The 16,319-nt window shown below is 36.9% G+C and overlaps 2 long non-coding RNA genes across 4 annotated transcripts in view; one reads left to right on the top strand and one right to left on the bottom strand.

Moving 5' to 3' along the window:
* The window catches only part of LOC149101392 (uncharacterized), a 39,936-nt gene extending 27,836 nt beyond the window's left edge, over positions 1-12,100 (top strand). For 2 of the 3 annotated variants that reach the window (XR_016203121.1, XR_016203122.1), the window contains 2 exons: positions 4,792-9,411; positions 9,774-12,100. This is a non-coding gene — a long non-coding RNA (uncharacterized LOC149101392). Of the gene's footprint in view, positions 1-4,791; positions 9,412-9,773 lie in introns of those variants that run through there. The other variant, XR_016203120.1, reaches the window with a different exon arrangement.
* A 1,005-nt stretch (positions 12,101-13,105) lies between these two features.
* LOC149101391 (uncharacterized) lies at positions 13,106-15,466 on the bottom strand. Its single transcript, XR_016203123.1, has 3 exons — positions 15,227-15,466; positions 14,881-14,923; positions 13,106-14,476 (listed from the first exon to the last, which is right to left on the bottom strand). It is a non-coding gene; the product is annotated as an uncharacterized LOC149101391 (long non-coding RNA).
* Between the last annotated feature and the right edge of the window lie 853 nt (positions 15,467-16,319).

Genomic DNA, 16,319 nt, shown 5'->3' with positions numbered 1-16,319 from the left:
GTCCGTGGGCTTATTATTCCAACACAACAGCCACATTCCATGATCTGTTAATTGGAGATCTTGTTTTCAAGCTGAATCCCGGCCCCACAGGTGAAAGAATACCTGTTATTGTTTCAACGCGCAGTGATTACCGACACATAGCACAATCGACAATGCCATCTCGTAATACCGGGAACTTAATCAACATCAATTGTTCTGCCGGATTATCCTTGAATGGATATTATAATCATCTAATGACATTATGCACATTCAATGCTCGTTCGGTTAAAAACAAGAGCGCTGCAATTTTGGACTATATATGTGATTGCAAAGCTGATCTTTTTGCGGTCACCGAGACTTGGCTTAGTGCGGACGATGCAGCTGTACGGGCGGAGTTGTGCCCCGACGGGTACAAGTTTATAGATCACCCCCGTCTTGGGCGTCGTGGCGGCGGAACGGGTCTAGTATATCGAGATTCATTGGGTGTTTAGAAAGTTGACGCGGGTGAAAAGGAATCATTCGAATTCTCTGAGTGGACTGTTACGTCATCATCTTCGCACAATCTCCGCGTTGTTATCATCTACCGTCCGCCATACTCTGATGAACATAACGTGTCAACCAATGTTTTCTTCACCGAGTTTTCGACTTATCTTGAATCCATTCTTTTGTCTAAGGAACAGCTACTGATTACCGGTGACTTTAACATCCATATTGATGCTGTTGATGATCCTGACTCTCTTAAACTGTTGGATCTCTTGGAGTCTGTTGGTCTACGGCAACACGTCTCCCAGCCAACTCATGTTCATGGACACACACTAGATCTTATTATCACCCGATGGTCTGACCAAATCATCCAGGATTCACCACAAACTGATCGTTTCATATCAGACCATGCATCACTTCTTTGCAAGCTACTTCAAGATAAACCAACTGTGACAACTAAGAAGGTCACTTACAGGAGGCTCAAATCAGTGGACCTGGATTCACTCAAAGCTGACTCAGCTGCCTCTGGATTATGCCAAGAACAATCCGATGAGTTAACTAATGTCACCCCGGAGGGAGTTGATGCGCTTTTACGTAACTATAACAAAACTCTGTCCAGAATGACCAATTGTCATGCGCCATTAAAAACAAAGACCTTGAGGGCTAGGCCGAGGGTACCTTGGTACAACGCTGACATAGATGCCGCTAAACGAATACGTCGTAAAGCTGAGCGAAGATGGAGAAAAACTAAATCGCTGTCAGACCTGATTATCTTTAAGTCTAAGAAAAATCACGTGACTCATCTCATGAATCAAGCTAGACGGGCGTTTTATACCAACTTTATCGATGAGAACAGTGCCGATCAAGGAAGGCTATTTAGAGCTACCAAGAAACTCCTTTCCAGAAAGGATGAATTATCTTTTCCTGACTATCATGACAAAACGGCCCTAGCCAATGACATCAACGGCTTTTCGTTCGTAAGATCACCAGAATTCGTTCAGACATCGATGCCACTGTTGTGGATGATGGAGTACCCACTCCACCTGAAGTAGAAGTCGTTCCAACATGTTTATCTTTAAGCGCCTTCCACCCTCTTACTGAGAATGATGTATGGGCGTTAATCCAGACGTCAGCTAAGAAGTCTTGTCTAACGAACCCCATGCCAACATCACTGGTCGTCGGTTGTCTTGATGTGCTCCTCCCCGTCATCAGGCGCATAGTTAACTCATCGTTGTTCTCAGGCTACTTTCCTGGTGAATGGAAGGAAGCTCTTGTCAACCCCCTCCTAAAGAAGGCTGGCCTTGATTCGGTGTTTAAAAACCTTCGACCTGTGAGTAATCTTCAATTCCTATCAAAATGGACAGAACGCGCTGTATTTGACCAGACGTACAACCACATGATGGATCTTGGCCTGTATCCTCCACTCCAGTCTGCATATCGTAAATGCCATAGTACCGAGATTGTGCTCCTAAAAGTCCAGAATGATATACTAATATATATGAACCGCCAGCACGTGACACTTCTAGTTCTTCTAGATCTCAGTGCGGCTTTCGACACGGTGGACCACAAAATCTTACTTCATCGTCTACAGTCGAGTTTTGGTATCACAGGAACGGCTCTGAAGTTGTTTAAATCTTACCTTTCTGACCGATCGCAAAGCGTCTTTTTAGACGGCTGTCTCTCTGAGAGTTCCAAGCTGCCACATGGGGTTCCTCAAGGCTCATGTCTGGGACCCCTGCTATTTACGATCTATTCTAGCAAGCTATTTGAGGTGATAAAGGATCATCTACCTGTTGCACATGCGTATGCAGATGACACGCAACTCTACTTGTCCTTCAAGCCCGACACCACATCAAGTCAATCTGATGCAATCGAAGCAATGGAACTCTGCATAAAGGCAATCAGAGCGTGGATGATTACTGACAAGTTAAAGCTAAATGACGACAAAACCGAATTCTTAATAATTGGTACACGACAACAGCTTAGCAAGGTGGACATCGAGAAGTTATCGGTGGGTAATGTGAGTGTTGCACTTGTTGCTGTTGCAAGAAACTTCGGAACCTGGTTTGATACCAACCTTAGTCTAGTGACACACATTACGAAGACATGTAATGCTGCTTTTTATCATCTGCATAACATTAGACGTATTAGGAAGTTTCTTACGGTTGAGTCTACCAAGGTGCTAGTGCATGCCTTCATAATGGGACGCATTGATTACTGCAACAGTCTTCTCCATGGTTTACCGACCACTCATATTAATAAGCTACAATGTGTGCAAAACGCAGCTGCTAGGCTAATTTGCTCGACTCCGCGTTTTAGTCGCATTACTCCTGTATTATATTCTTTACATTGGTTACCTGTCAGATTCAGAATTGTTTATAAGATTTTAATAATTACTTTTAAGGCCATACATGGCCAGGCACCGGACTATATTTGTAATCTTATTCGTGTTAAAAATCCCTCCCGGTATGGTCTACGCTCTAATTCTCAAGTTTTATTAGTACCACCATCCACGAAAACGAAGAAAACACTTGGTGACAGGGCATTTACTGCTGCTGCACCATCACTTTGGAACAAATTGCCGTGTGCAATGACAGATGAGGACAATTTTAACCATTTTAAGTCCAAACTAAAGACATTTTTATTTAGAAAAGCGTTTGAATAGCTCTTGATGTTTTATATACATTTTTACTAGATCCCTTGTTTTTAATATTTTAATTTTTAGCTCGCTACCTTAGCCTAATGTACATAATTATTGTAAATAATTAGTTTTAAATTAATCACACTATTCGTAGCATATCGTTTAATTTATATTACTCATATGGTTTGTTAGGCGCATTTGATCATATTCACATGTTAATTTGCGCCTTAGAAATATTAAATATCATTATTATTATTATTATTATTATTATTATGAAAGCCGTTCTCTGATTGGCTACGGTACTCACTATCTATTCTGAAACACTCTATTGTTTAAATAGAGATCTCGAGCTCATAATCTAATTGTTTAATAGAAACACGATTTTTAAACTTATCAGCGCGCGTATTAATCCTTCAAAGCATATAAGTGCTGGAAAGAGGTGCTTACTGTTAACAGCCACCTCGCGCCAGGAAGTCTGGGGCGAGTGCGCGCATTGCAAGTAAACAGCGAAATTGAATAATAAAAAACGGCGGACAATTTCAAAAAAAGAACTGAAGGGGTTCCCCTGGTTTGGGATGTTTTGCTTCTAAAACTTGCTGTTCGATCTCTTACTCAATAAGGCCCTAAGGAGGTCATGTTTTATTCTTGACTTATGTTCCTTTTCTCAAAAAAAAGAAAAAAATATATTCCAAACTTCATCATGGAGGTTCTCAACATCTTGCTGTTTACGATATCGAAGAAGTTTATGTAACACACACAAGTTGAAGACTATTCTAGTATAGTCTGTGATTGCTACTGGAGTCATCATCATCTGTTCTGACTTTCCTATCATGAGGCTTTCATTTGATTTGCAATCTTTGTTGCCATATGTAATTAACAATTACTGGACGAGGTTGAGCCAAATATCGTGATTTTTCAGTGGCGAGTGATAAATTATTTGCCCAAGTCAAAGGCTTCGGCAAATAACTAATCTGTGAGACACTGACATATAACGATATTTTGTGATGACTGAGCTCAATAATTTCTGTTTTATCACTCAATCGCCAAGTTTGTTTTCTTATTTAAATCACTCTCTGACAGCTCAGGGAAGCGATCTGCTATTTTTCACGTGAGAGCTTAGAGTCAATTATGCATGAGCAGAATATTACCAGCAGCAAAGCACATTTAGATGGTACTACGCATGAGCACATTATTTGTAGGCAGTTATTTGCAGGTCATATGGTGGGCTTTTGGCCATTGAAAAGGAAGAAAAAATGCATTGAATGATAATCAGATTTAGCTGTATATTACTAACCTGGATGCTATCAGGGAAAGAAATTCTTTAGGGAATCAAATTAGCTCCCCAAGTCGTTGTTCATGCAACACATTCAGGGTACTAATTTCTAAAATTTTATATCAAACCTTGTAACTCAAATGTCTTTTGGGGTGATTTATGGTAGATGCCAGAGTCATTTTAAAGGAATATTGAAAACTTAAAAGCACACTAGAAAAGAGCTCGAGAGCTATTTATGACTTGGGATATTAGAGCAGTTTTCAGATGAGTGCCCAAAAGAACTGGATTTGCCTTACTATGCCACACGATTGACTTAAAAAATTCACGCCACTTTTTTATCCAATTATTAGTAACTTGGTGCTCTTACAACTCAGTATATTCTGACCTTGGTTTTGTCTTTTTTGTTTTTTAATAGGATGACCAAGACAGTCCACAAGGTGTTCAAAGTTCCTTTAAAAATAGCTATTTTAGCTACTAGCGTACATTTGTTTAGTAAACATGAGTCAATTGCAAGGCATTTTCAAGTTCTTGGTAGTTTTTGTTACTAAGTACATTTGACTTCCCAACTTAAGTTGAATTGCTTTTTGTCTTTTGGGTTAACGTTTATAATTAATTATTAATTAATGAAAGTTTTATTAATGAAAGTTTGGGAGAACAAGAAATGCTGAGGAAACACTCGTCTAAGGCTCGTGTTCCCACAGCATTTCTCGTTCTCCCAAACTTCCACTCGTGTTTCTATAACTCGATAGAAACACGGTACATGTTTTCTATTTCTTAAATGAAAACTACGCTTTTTTACAGGGTGGGGGGAGAGGTGATGGGAGAATATTTTGCAGTATAACAACGAACACAATCGTGACCATAATGAGGAGAATAGTCATTGGAGTCCGTTTTGGTTAACGCTCAAATCCATAAAGCTCGATTTTAGGAGCAACCTCTACAGGAAGCAAAACTATATTTGGCATTGATTGAATGACGGATTTTACTAAGTCAGTTAAAAACTGGTCATAATTGCTTATTCAATTAAAAATGACGTGGGTAACTTAGGACAACAGAACCAGTTTTCATCTTGCCATGTCTTTTTTCATTTAAGCTCTCTTTATTAACTTGTATCCAGTAGGCAAAGACCTGCAAAAGTATGGATCTTAACTGCGAGGTTATTATTTTTTTATTTCGAAAAAATTTATAAAAGGTGTTCAAAAAATCTATAACTTAGGCAAGGTGTTTCATTTTGTCATAAGGCATTTTCCATAAGCAAGATGAGCATCTCTTGATGTGTATCAGATGTGCATATAGGTACCGTTAAATTTCCTATCCAATTCAAGGAGTCCCCCTGTAGCCCAGTGGTTACATTTCCGAGCTTCGGTTCAGAAGGGCATGGCGTTCAGCCGTCCAGGGGGGCTCCCTTTTTTCAATATTTCTGTTGGACTCCATTTTGTTTTGTCTTTTTCGTACAATGTTCTGTTTTTTGTTTCAACCAAGTTAGGGATGAAAAGACCTATTAAGAAAGGACAAGAAACTTGGCTGACTGTAAAATGTATTCAGCTTATTATTTATTTTTTGCTGTAAGCTCCCTTATTAGCTTTTATCCAGTAGGCGAAGACCTACAAAAGAATTTGCTTATAGATACCGTTAAATTTGTTACCCAATTCAAGGAGGCCCGTTGTAACCAGTGGTTACGTTTCCGAGCTTCGGGTCGGAAGGGCATGGCGTTCATTCCCCGTGGGGAGACTCCGGGTTTTTTTTTTTTTTTATATATTTGTGTTGGACTCCATTTTTTTTTTCGTACAATCTTCCTTTTTTTGCTACAAAGAAGATAGGGATGAAAAGACATTTAAGAAAGGACAAGATACCTGGCTGACCGTAAAATATATTCAGCTTATTATTTCTTTTTTAATGTAAGCTGTCTTTATTAGCTTGTATCCAGAAGGCGAAGTCGTATAAAATAATGGATCTTGATGGAAATGTTTCTTTTTTTTCTTTTTTGCTTGGGAAGGATTTCAAAAAGACTCTATAACTTAAGCACGGTCTTCCATTTTTTCATTGCATATTTTCCAAAGCAAGATGAGGCTGCCAATTAAAACTACATTTCATTTGTTTATAGGTACCGTTAAATTTGCTACTCAACTCAAGGAGACCCCTGTAGCCCAGCGGTTACATTTCCGAGCTTCGGTTTGGAAGGACATGGTGTCAGCCCCCATAGGGGGACTCCTTTTTTCATATTTGTGTTGGAATCCATTTTTTTTGTGTGCAATCTTCTTTTTTTTTGTTTCAAACGAGTTAGGGATGAAACGACAATTTAAGAAAGAACAACAAATCTGGCTGACCGCAAAATATATGCAGCTTATTATTTCTTTTTTGTTGTATGCTGTCTTTATTAATTTGTATCCAGTAGGCGAAGAACTATAAAATAACGGATCTTGATGGAAATGTTACTTTTTTTTCTTTTTTTTCTTTTTCTTGGGAAAGATTTCAAAAAGACTCTATAACTTAAGCAAGGTCTTCCATTTTTTCATTGCATATTTTCCAAAGCAAGATGAGGCTGCCAATAAAAACTACATTTCATCTGCTTATAGGTACCGTTAAGTTTGCTACTCAATTCAAGGAGTCCCCCTGTAGCCCAGTGGTTACATTTCTGAGCTTCGGTTCGGAAGGACATGGTGTCAGCCCCCATAGGGGGACTCCTTTTTTTCATATTTGTGTTGGACTCCATTTTTTTTTTTTTTTTTTTTTTCGTGCAATCTTCTCTTTTTTTTTTTTTGTCTAAACCGAGTTAGGGATGAAAGGACAATTTAAGAAAGAGCAACAAATCTGGCTGACCGTAAAATATATGCAGCTTATTATTTCTTTCTTGTTGTAAGCTGTCTTTATTAATTTGTATCCAGTAGGCGAAGAACTATAAAATAACGGATCTTGATGGAAATGTTTGTTTTGTTTTGTTTCTTTTTTTTTTTTTGCCTGGGAAAGATTTCATAAAGACTCTATAACTAAAGCAAGGTCTTCCATTTTTTCATTGCATATTTTCCAAAGCAAGATGAGGCTGGCGATAAAAACTACATTTCATTTGCTTATAGGTACCGTTAAATTTGCTACTCAACTCAAGGAGTCCCCCTGTAGCCTAGTGGTTACATTTCCGAGCTTCGGTTCGGAAGGACATGGTGTCAGCCCCCATAGGGGGACTCCTTTTTTCATATTTGTGTTGAAACAATTTGTTTGTGTGTGTGCAATCTTCTTTTTTTTTTGTCTCAACCGAGTCAGGGATGAAAGGACAATTTAAGAAAGAGCAACAAATCTGGCTGACCGTAAAATATATGCACTTATTATTTCTTTCTTGTTGTAAGCTGTCTTTATTAATTTGTATCCAGTAGGCGAAGAACTATAAAATAACGGGTCTTGATGGAAATGTTTTTTCTTACTTGGGAAAGATTTCATAAAGACCCTATAACTAAAGCAAGGTCTTCCAGTTTTTCATTGCATATTTTCCAAAGCAAGATGAGGCTGGCGATAAAAACTACATTTCATTTGCTTATAGGTACCATTAAATTTGCTACTCGATTCAAGGAGTCCCCCTGTAGCCTAGTGGTTACATTTCCGAGCTTCGGTTCGGAAGGACATGGTGTCAGCCCCCATAGGGGGACTCCTTTTTTCATATTTGTGTTGAAACAATTTGTTTGTGTGTGTGCAATCTTCTTTTCTTTTTGTCTCAACCGAGTCAGGGATGAAAGGACATTTTAAGAAAGAGCAACAAATCTGGCTGACCGTAAAATATATGCAGCTTATTATTTCTTTCTTGTTGCAAGCTGTCTTTATTAATTTGTATCCAGTAGGCGAAGAACTATAAAATAACGGGTCTTGATGGAAATGTTTTTTCTTGCTTGGGAAAGATTTCATAAAGACTCTATAACTAAAGCAAGGTCTTCCAGTTTTTCATTGCATATTTTCCAAAGCAAGATGAGGCTGGCAATAAAAACTACATTTCATTTGCTTATAGGTACCGTTAAATTTGCTACTCAACTCAAGGAGTCCCCCTGTAGCCCAGTGGTTACATTTCCGAGCTTCGGTTCGGAAGGACATGGTGTCAACCCCCATAGGGGGACTCCTTTTTTCATATTTGTGTTGAAACAATTTGTTTGTGTGTGTGCAATCTTCTTTTCTTTTTGTCTCAACCGAGTCAGGGATGAAAGGACATTTTAAGAAAGAGCAACAAATCTGGCTGACCGTAAAATATATGTAGCTTATTATTTCTTTCTTGTTGCAAGCTGTCTTTATTAATTTGTATCCAGTAGGCGAAGAACTATAAAATAACGGGTCGATGGAAATGTTTTTTCTTGCTTGGGAAAGATTTCATAAAGACCCTATAACTAAAGCAAGGTCTTCCAGTTTTTCATTGCATATTTTCCAAAGCAAGATGAGGCTGGCAATAAAAACTACATTTCATTTGTTTATAGGTACCGTTAAGTTTGCTACTCAACTCAAGGAGTCCCCCTGTAGCCCAGTGGTTACATTTCCGAGCTTCGGTTCGGAAGGACATGGTGTCAGCCCCCATAGGGGGACTCCTTTTTTTCATATTTGTGTTGGACTCCGTTTTTACTTTTTTCGTATAATCTTCTCTTTTTTTTAACTTAACTTACGCAAGGTCTTTCATTTTTTTTTTCTTTACATATTTCCTAAAAGAAACTGTTAAAAAAAGTCGAAATATTTGAAAACGAACTTTTGTGTTTCTCAGCCTACAAGCGGGTTTACGTGGAATCCATGTAAACAAAGGAAATGCAAATTTGTCGCAGGAGAAAGCCTGCAAAGGGTGTTGTGGTTAAAAAGTTGTGACGTGCCTGCTAGCTGATTGGTCTAATCTGATTTTGCATATTTATGATGACTATTGCTGACCTGAGGTGCTTGTTTTTCATTTTGAGATGTTTGCCGTCGGAGTAAGATGTGTACCGTTCCCTTCTTCGCTAGAAGCGAATTGGTACTTTGAAGAAGAAATGGTCTCGATCTTTAGGGAAGAGAAGACGGTTGACACCCATATCTGCCAGTGGTTAGTGTCAATTTCTTTGCATTCTACCTTTCGTAAGTAAAATTTCAACTAAAAGTATCGGCTTTAAGTCCTACCACGTGCGCTTGCCGGACTCGGCTTACATTTCGCGTTGAACTTAACAGAGTGATACGTGCGTAAGAAGCTAGTTCAGGAACCATACGAGAAGCTAGGTTCTTAGCGGTTTTTTCGATGAAAGTTTGACCTTCTACATGAAAATGGCGTTCCTTTGCCAAACTTTGTCTTGTACTTGTTAACGCGCGCACTTGATTAAAACTTCAGGGAATTCTTTTACTCCTCATTTAGTCGTTTGTTTCCATACTTGGGTTTGTTCATTATACAATTTTTATATATTCTATTTTCAGGGTCGTCAACATGACCGTGAGGATATCAAACAGATTCAAGCAGGGAGGATGAAGACAAAGTTGAGAACAGATTTCGAAAATTTTGTTGAATTGAAATCTCTCCGATAAGAAATGGCAGTCTTGAAACTAGAAAAGATACTATCGAGTTCAAAACTCGTAGTTCCGTGAAAATTGTTTCTTTTTTTTTTTCTCGACTGAAATATTTGCATTCGAGTCGGACTTTCGGGCGCGGCAAAAAAATAAAATGAAATCGGCAGAGACTGTTAATTAATTCTGCCATTTTTGACGGAGAGGTTTTAACCGCTTTCCAGTTATCATTTAGTGCATGTTTTCAATTGGTGGGGAGTTTCATTCTTTGCTCGAGCGATCATCAACTTGATTGAACTATATTTTATCGGTCGGCATTTGCATGCTTTACTACGTGCACTTTGTCAAGTCGAGTATGTTTTGATTCTTTATTTGAAAATTACAAATTTGTGTAAAATCGCTCAACTCTCCAAGTTTGAAAACCTGTTACTAGGCGATAACATTTGTAGAGTATTTTAAGGTGGCGCTGCATGTGGAAACCAAACCGTGATAGTAACTATTGGTTACGTGATCATGTCAATCATAACAAATTCTGTTTTGATATAAACTGGACAAACAGTACAACGCTGAACATTTGATTTGTCGTGTTTTCCTAAATCGCATTTCAGTACTAAGTTCACCCGAAAGTCTCGTTTCAATTTATGATGTGAATTATCTATTGAAGAGAAATGCGGTTGCTAAAAACAATGACTGGTCGTGAACAATTGCTTCATTTTAGCCATCAAACTTTATGTTCTCGGAGAATTATTTCTTCTTGTCAAATCTTAGCATTTTCTTAGAGACGAAATTAAAGACGTTTCTTGATTGATTCTTCGAACAGCAGTCAAATAGACCTGAACATTTATTTGCCGTTTAGAAAGGTCACGGTGGTTAATTCATGTGATGTGAATTTTGTATGTTAAAAAGGCAATTTCCTTGCTCAAAATTCATTAATGACCCAACTGATCTGAAAATGCTGCAGCTTGAAGTTAATTAAAAGTGGTCAATGAAACTATTTCTATCGTTCTTTTATTATCTGAAATTTTGAAACACTTAAAAGATTTGTTTGCATATCTGAATTTGTTCGACACTTAATTCAAGTATTTAAATTTGAAACATTTGTTGACACGATCACAACAAATTATTTCACGCTTTCTTCGTTGTTTCGGTCGTGTTTCTTTTCTTTTTTTTTCATTTAATTCGCTTTAGTAAAAAGTGCAAACATTTTTTGACGTTTGTTGTGGATTGACATGCAGAGCCATCTTGAACATAAATAATTTTAGAAGAGGATATTGGGTTTCTGGATTGATCTTTGTATCCTGAAAATACAACATTTATCGGCAGATATTCTTTATTTTATTTATTTATTTATTTATTTTTTTTGAAGAAGAGATATTCTTTGATTCATTTCTGCACGGAAAACGTTCGGTTGATATTTTGTTTTTTGTTTTTTATCGGAGGGGAAATGAGCGCAAAAGGGTCAACCAGAAACCAAATATATCCTCTTGTTTAACTTCCAGCGAGGCTGTAATGAATTATGTCTGGTATCAAGCAACTCTTTCCAAAACTGTAGGTCTAATTGTCTGATTTTTCAAATTGTTTTGGCTTTCATTTGTACTATCTGAAATATTGAGTTTTAGAAATGTAGCTTTCACGAATAGATCTGTTTACAGTTGTCTGCAACCGACAGATAGACAGAATTCACCATTACATCTCTGATTTTCAAAACTTGGCTCCAATTGTCCAATTCTTTGAAAATTTTATCGCTTTCATTTTTTCTGATTCACTTTACATTTCTTACTAAAGAACGTAGCTCCATTTGTCTGATTCTTCTAAAATATTTTCGTTATCGTTTGCTACTACATGGACAAACTTTTTCAAAGATGTTATTCCAATTGTCTGATTCTTCTAAATGTTGCTCATTTCTGACCGATAGTTTTGCTGTGTTTAACAGAAGCCATATGATATATAGCAGTACAATTTGAAGCTTGATACTAATCTATAACACCTCGTTGGAAGTAATTTCTAGTAGATAACAAAGCAAGCCATGAACAGTTTTTTAATCGGCCTTTAAGTTGTCGGGTTTTGCTTTTTCATCTCGGCTGGAAATGACGGAAGTTCTAAAATTTTTGAAACGCGGTTTATTATTATTTCGTGGGAGTTATCGGGTTCATGGCTTGCCTTTGCTATCTTCTTGAAATATACTGGATGATAATATCACGTTAGATAGTTAAGCTGTGAATGACGGGCAGCTAGAAATCTATTTACAGAAATGAGACGAGCTACTTAAAATGTCTACAACTGCAACGTTTCTGCACAAAATTGAGATGGTGGCGACACTTTACAATCGTTATAGTTAAGAGAGTTTGTAGTTGGGGCTCAAGTTACCCGGCTATATAAACTTTCTTAAATATTTCGATTTAGAAATGTTTTCACCCTCCCAACGTTGTGTAGAAACGTTGCAGTTGTAGAAATTTTAAGTTGCTCTTCTCATTTTTGTAAATAGATTTCTAGCTGCTCGTCGTTTTACGGCTGACTATTTAACAAGATATCATCATGGAATATACCATCTTGAACACAAACAAAATTTTTTCGTCAGTTTGTGTTCAAAATGGTATATATTTAAATTTTTTTGGCGGGAAAAATTCAAGGGGGTACCCCCTTAAAATTTTTGTCAAAAAAGTTGTCAGGGGAAACGCTGTGCAAATTTTTTCAAATTTTCCCGCCAAAAGTCTTAGTATATATAGGGCAAATTTTTTGATGACACCTTTGTAATTAATTTAATTGAATTTTACTTAATTAATTATGTTTTTTATTAGAACAATTAAAGGCAATAAAAGAATTGAAAGGAAATACTTGTTGTTTATTCTCTATTGAGATATTTACTTAGTTAATGAAGATTGCAAGAGAACTTCACCCTTGATTAGAGTATTGCACTTATTGACAATGAATAAAAATATAACTTAAAAAATAATTAAATAAAAATATTTAAATATCATCCCTGAAAATTAAAAAAATAATTGGCGCATGCGTATTTTGGGCGCCGTATTTTTTCTAAGTTTTTCGGCGGGGAAATTAATTTTTTTAAACGGAGTATATGAAGTATAAGACAATTTTTTAAAAAAATTGGCGCATGCGTATTTTAAGCGCCCGTATTTTTTCTAAGTTTTTTGGCGGGAAAATTAAAAATTTCAACATAGGTGACCTTGATGAGCAAATAAAGACAAGCATTCGCTTAATTCCAAAATAAAGCTTTTACACGACACTTATTCAACGAAAATTTAATAACATCTTTGAAAATTTTGCAATTCTAGTAAAAAAAAGGGAAACACTTGAAAACAGCTATACAAAACGCTATGTTTTGAGCAACGTTTAAATAAACTACAACGATATTGTCAAAAAAAAAAACAACAAAGCACTGTATAGCTGCAATAAACAAGTTGGAAAAAATAAACTTGATTTGTCAAAATTTTGTAGCGAAATTGAAACGTTATTACAAAGAATTTGCACAATTACGGCTGCAGTTTCTTTATGAAGAAACAAGCCCCGCAATTATGCAAGGTCTTCTAAAAAACGCTTCAAAATTACGACAAAATTAAGATAAATCAATCAATTTTACCAACTTGTTTATTGCAGCTATACAATGCGTGATTAGCCTGACAAGAAATTCTACTACCCAAATGCCTTAAACGTTCGCGAGGTTTAAAATTCAAAACTAAACTTAGTAAACAGGTCGCTCGAAACTCCGCACGGCATCAAAATGTTTACAATTGTGACGAGCTACGCAAGAAATATTTCTCGTTTCTCTAAAGATCAATTTTTAGTGCTTAATTTTCAAGACCTTAATATTTCCTCCGCGAAAATAGAAGGCAGTCGGGCAGTCAAAAGTATTACAAGTTTTCCTTCCTTCTTATAAATGACTCCAAGAGTTCGAAACTAATTAGTGGTTCCGCGATATTTTGACAAATTCATTTCCGTTCTGAAATTTTTCATTGGAAAACTAGCAATAACAAATCTGCCTCTCGTTAAAAACTCGATAAAAACTCGATAAAAACTCGATAAAAACTCGATAAAAACTCGATAATATATCCCGCGAGCGAAGTTCTACGTTTCAAAAATATAAACCCACGGAGTCATTTTACAGAAACAAGGCAAGCCTATTAAAATCACGTGAACATTTTGGAACCAAAAATCCTAGTGCAAAGCAATACTCGAGGCTCGTTTGTCAACAAACAAGACAATTAGAATTCAGCAACGAATTTTTCGAGCCTCGCACAAAATGGCCTAGTTAAACTTTTTGATGAAACAATAAAACTTAATGAAACTGAAACGATGAAATGTGTTTTCAGTAGTTCGAAAAATATACATTTCAATTTGCATGGCTCTAGACCATCCTCTTCTCTTCAAATATTTCTTCGTTGTTGTTGTTTAATTCAAGAGAAAAAATCGTCATCTAGCCGAGCCTAATATTCTTGAATAAATTTTTACAGATATTTACATATTTTCGGCTGGAATTAAATCTAACAATCTATCTTACTTTGCTCCATCGTCTAGTATTCTCTTTAGTGTCTTCTCGTCATTATGTTTTCTCCCAACACCATAGAGCATTGCTTCCATTCTTCTCGTTGTCACAAATCCTGAAAAAAAGAAAAGATTTGATTACTGAACTTGCTCTAGAAAATGTCATCGGAGCTTCAGCGTTTAGCACAAAGCGTAAATATTCATATCGATAAAAGTAAATATATATAAAACGTCTTCAAAAACACTATAAATTTTCATAACTTAAATGTTCAGTTTTTCCTAAAGCTTCCACTTCATTTCTATGTAGATTATGTAAACTTGATCAAGATCTGATTTCTCCTTATGAGATCAATAAAGGTCAAGCAAAAAGGTGGTGGGAATAAAGAAGTTCATCATCTAAGGAAACTGTCGCGATGTAATGACCCAAATTCCCACAACTAGCATAGAAAGAAATGTGTAATAACCAGTAGGGAGAGTTTAAATTTTGAGTTTTGAAGTGAAAATTAAGGAGTCAAGTTACCTGTAACGTTCCATTGCAATTGATGTCTCCTTTTCATCGTCATCTGAAAAAGGATAAAAAAAAAACTATTTAAGCAACCTATTTACAGCCATTTCCCGTATTTTGTTAGGATGTAGGTTTATAACCCGTCTTGTAACCTCAGGAAACTGATACATGGCCAGAAGTTCTTAATGTAACCCAAATACTTTGACTCCGTGAACGAGGAATAATTTGCAGGTACTGACAACTGACAATTGGCCATCGTTGACTTTTTCTGTGACATATCTTGTTTAGCGTCGACTAACTAGGACAAGAAAATTAAATTAACTTTACAACCTACAAAATTACGTTCGAACACAGTTTTTACCTTGAGAAGGATTCAAAAGCCATTTGCTGCGTGACATCTTGGTTTCTCCAAAGCACGTGCTCTCAGAGTTTTCCTGAAATAAAGTTCCTGTGTCAGGGTTTTGGGTTTCGTCACAGCTCCAAACGTAAATACCATCTTAAACTGAAGCTTGGTTCTGTTTTTGAACCAATAGGCGACGCCAAAGGTGGATTTCTGCAACTTTAAGTTTCAACATGGACGGTTAACCTACGACCAAATTGAACGCGTGAAGAAAATTCATCACATGCATAATTTGCAATTTAAATTTTGTAACGTTTGTAATCACCCGCCGAGTGGAATTCGCTTATCTGATTAGCTCGTCTTCTTATGTTTCTTATTGAAAGTGAGCGCGGGAAATTTAAATTGCCCTCTTGAAAATGATATTTGGTTTTGAACTTTGAAAAATTTTCAAAACATTGCAAAGTTAACTGTGATTTATTTTGGCAAAAGTTAATCCTCTTTAAACGGCACACGGAAAGGGAGGTTATTAGCTTTCAAAGATATTTTGGTGGGTGGGGTGGGTAAGGTTCGAGAAAGAGGGGGCTTCTAGAGGGAAAGAAGAGCTTGCTTTGATTGTTGAATCAGCCAACACATCTGAAAATAAAGAGAACATCATATCTCATATGAATTTTGATAAGGTACAAAGGGGAGGGATGAGGCTAGAGAGCCCCCCCCCCCCCCAAAAAGACACTTACAGTACATTTCTTTACAATGCGATTCAAGCGTTGCAGGCAATAATAAACGAAACAAGATTTTTGTCACGACACAGGACTACACTGCATAACGCGTGTGAAAACCTGTTTGATAAAGACTTTTTATTGGTAGCTAGTTGGCGGTAAGTGGTCTCAGGCTTTTTGGACCCATTTCCGGCACACGGGACAGTCAGATCAGATCTGGTCGAGTCGGGTCATACCGAGTCCAGTCGGCTTGGTTCGGAACGCTTCGGATCGGATCCATGCCGGTCCGAACATTATCATCCCGGCTTAAACATGATTATGTTGATTTTGATTATTAATTGGGATAACAGTGACCGATAAGCCACCATCTTTAGAATCGTGAATAATTGATTTTAAAA

The sequence above is a fragment of the Orbicella faveolata genome, unplaced genomic scaffold (genome assembly GCF_042242905.1).
Source record: "Orbicella faveolata isolate gen_17 unplaced genomic scaffold, um_ofav_v1 contig_4, whole genome shotgun sequence".
In the NCBI taxonomy this organism is placed as follows: Eukaryota; Metazoa; Cnidaria; class Anthozoa; order Scleractinia; family Merulinidae; genus Orbicella; species Orbicella faveolata.
Note: the sequence above shows the minus strand (reverse complement) of the source record. Positions and strands in the feature narration are given on the sequence as shown.